General features: G+C 39.6%; 1 pseudogene; it reads left to right on the top strand.

The window, feature by feature from the left end:
- The first annotated feature begins 392 nt into the window (after window positions 1-392).
- LOC138164043 (large ribosomal subunit protein uL30-like) lies at window positions 393-1,137 on the top strand (annotated as a pseudogene).
- The last annotated feature ends 2,232 nt before the right edge of the window (window positions 1,138-3,369 follow it).

Here is a 3,369-nt window from a genome sequence, read left to right as displayed (position 1 = left end):
CATCTCCTCCACCAGTGGAAGGAGGCAAGTGACAGAAAGCAAAAGGAAGTTATATACCCTAATGCAGACAACCCCTCCCACTGACCTTGCCCTTATTGGATGAGAGCTCAGCCTCACAGTCTAGCTCAGGAATCTACCCAAATACAAGGAGCAAGGAAATAATCTTCAACCAATGAAAACTGATGAGAGCATTTAATACCTAATTTGGCAGTGAGTAATAGAAGGAGAAGGGTAAGTTTCATTTCACTTTCGGTTTCCCAGAAATCGAAACTTGGGCCTATCTGCAAAAGCAAAACTCAGGCCTGCTTGCAGCAGGAGCCCAGCTCAGGTTTAGAGCACTGTCTCCATTTTATGAGAATGCTTGCACTTACTCCACTCACTACCATAAGAAGTTCAGACAGATGTCCAAAAGTGAACTCCAGCTAGCTAGAATGGCATGCAAAGCTGGCACCTACTATGTACCTGCTGAAACCAAGCTAGCTTTTGTGGTCAGAATCAGAGTTATCAATGGTGTTAGCCCAAAGGTCCCCAAAGTATTGCAGCTTCCTCATCTTCATCAAATCTTCAATGACACTTTTGTTAAGCTTCCCAAGGCTTCGATTAACATGCTGAGGATTGTGGAACCGTACATCGCATGGGGCTACCCAAACCTGAAGTCTATGAGTGACTTGAATTACAAACGTGGTTATGGCATGATCAAGAAATAGAAATTGCTTAGGGGCGGCCAGGTAGCACGGCGAGTAAGAGCACCGGCTCCAGTGTCGGGATGACCTGGGGATCAAATCCAGGCTCAGATACTCAGCACCACACCCAGAAATAACTGGCTGTGTAACCTTGAGCAAGTTACTTAACCCCGATTGCTTTAAAAAAAAAAAAAAGAAATAGAAATTGCCCTGATGGATAATGCCCTTATTGCAAAATCTGTTGATAAATATGGAATTATCTGCATGGAAGATTTGATCCAATGAGTTCTACAATGTTGGCAAGCACTTCAAAGCTACCAACAACTTCCTGTGGCCCTTCAAATTATCTTCTCCACAAGGTAGAATGAAGAAAAAGACTACACATTTTGTGGAAGGTAGAGATGCTGGTAACAGGGAACACCAGATCAACAGACTTATTAGAAGAATGAACTAAATGTCTCTGCCATTATTATTTTTCTAATGGTCTGTAAATAAAAATGCTTGTGACAAAATTGAAGGAAAAAAAAGAAGCATTGAGTAGGAGCAAAGGCAGAGGATGGTGTGAGTAATCCAAGGTTAAGTCATAACAGAACAAGGCAAGAAACTTGAGAGAAGAATACAGTGTAGAGTTGAACTGCTTCACCAAGGAAGAAAACGTAGCCATTTCATGTTTGATGGCCTGGTAAAGAATTGAGAGATGGAGGTTGTGGTGAGAATGAAGAACAGGGGTGGGATTTCAAGGCAGAAGGAAAAGTTGTATCATTCGTTACTTATTATTTAAGATTTCTCACATGTGCTTGTCAAATAGCTCCTTACAAATGCCAACATGCTCAGTACCTTGCATTAGTTGTTCTTACTTTTAAGGAGAAAAAAAAAGAATAAATTGGTAGAATGAGAAATAGAATTCATCACAGCTTCCTTACTAACAGATTGCTTTGGCTACTTGTTCATTTTATTTTCTGATGGAGTTTTTACTGTGGTCTGGTGACCTACAGTAGTAAGCATATTTTTGTGGCCTTGGTAGTTAGCATATTTTTAGATCAGAGCCTTGCCTCTGATGTAGTCTACTACTGTCCCCAAAGGCAGCTTCTGAATTTGCATCTAACTGAAGCAAATTTTGGGCTAATCAGAATTTTTGTAATCAGAATCAACAAGAGAGCTCAAGGGCAGTATTGCAGTAAAACTTAGAAATACAGTTTGTCACAAATAAAAATCTTCCAAAGATGCACAAAAACATAATGATTTGCTGTGTTTTGAGTGAATTTGGAAGAACCTTAAAAGCTGGAAGGATTATCTACTGAAGGGGATGAACTAGATGATCCAAAAACATGTAAGTGAATTGTCCTAACCTATTATCTCTACTTTTTAAAAGCAGCATCTTTTAAATCTGATGTAGTGAGTCTCCTTATTTACAGGTCTGAAAAAGAAGATAGGCACAATGGCTTTAAGCATAATTCTAAAGCTCCTATGGCATCGTAGATGAAATCTGCTCAGAGCATGTGAAGACTCCTTCCCCCCATGCCGCAATGTGGAATGAGCAAATGAAAACAATTTATTCCAACTGCTGAAGCTCAGAAGTGCTTAGATCAGAAGTACTTAGTAGGACATCAAAGATGGTTATCCACTGCATCCTGGGCCATAACCAATTGTCCTGACTTTTGCCTTGCCACTGAACTTTGATTATTCTAGAAGTGAGAGTGAGGCTGACAGCTTTGTGCAACTTTGCCTTACTTAAATTCAAGTCAAGCCATCATCCCATGAGGTCATTGGTTCTCTATGAAAATGAAGGACAAACAATTGCATCCTAGGGAGGGAATTTTGAAGGCTCACATTACATACAGTGCTTAAAGCGGATTCATTTTCCAGTGTTAGGATAGGCCTCACATGTGAACAGTCCATTGTGCTGGGACTAGTTTGAATTCAATAACTACAAGAATAACATTTCCTAGTAGAATATAAACTCCTGGGGTTAGGGACTAGTTTCTTTTTTGCTACCTCTTCTTATAAAAAGGGCAATGTTTTACCTTAGTAGCTTAAGCAACCAGATGGTACAGTGGGTAAACCAGCAAGATGTGAGGTCACAAAGACCTGAATTCAAATTCCTCCTCAGACTCTTAGAAGTTATGACCCTGAGCAAATCACTTAAACTCATTCAGTCTCATTTTACTCATTTAGAAAATGGGGATGATAATAATAGCACCCACTTCATAATGTTGTTGTGAGGATCAAATGAGGTAAAATATTGCTTTGCAAACTTTAAAGCACTTTGTAAATGCTAGCTATTAATAAGTACTTAATAAATGTTTCTTGAATTAAACTAAAATATATCACAACCTGGCCCCAACCTACCTCTCAGCTTTATAGATTAATCTCCTTCACATAGCCTTTGGCCAGCTAAACTAGGCTTCTTGCCATTCATCACATATAACATCTATCTCCTGTATATGTGACTATTCAGCATGCCTAGAGTTCACTCCCTCCTCAGCTTTATCTCTTAATATCCCTAGTTTTCTTCTGCAGTAAGTACTTTCTTGGCTTACTATCCAGAACCAAACTGGCTACATCTTTATCTCAGAGTTCTAGGGGTATCCCTGAGGGATTACCATTAACTTAAGCCTTATTTTGGTAAATTCCTGTTAGCCACCAGTCTCTAGCATCCCAGGTCTATCTAACCAATGACATTTGC

Source organism: Petaurus breviceps, unplaced genomic scaffold (genome assembly GCF_028583685.1).
Source record: "Petaurus breviceps papuanus isolate PSGF00001 unplaced genomic scaffold, PetGlider_PUasm1.0 189, whole genome shotgun sequence".
Classification (NCBI taxonomy): Eukaryota; Metazoa; Chordata; class Mammalia; order Diprotodontia; family Petauridae; genus Petaurus; species Petaurus breviceps.
Note: the sequence above shows the minus strand (reverse complement) of the source record. Positions and strands in the feature narration are given on the sequence as shown.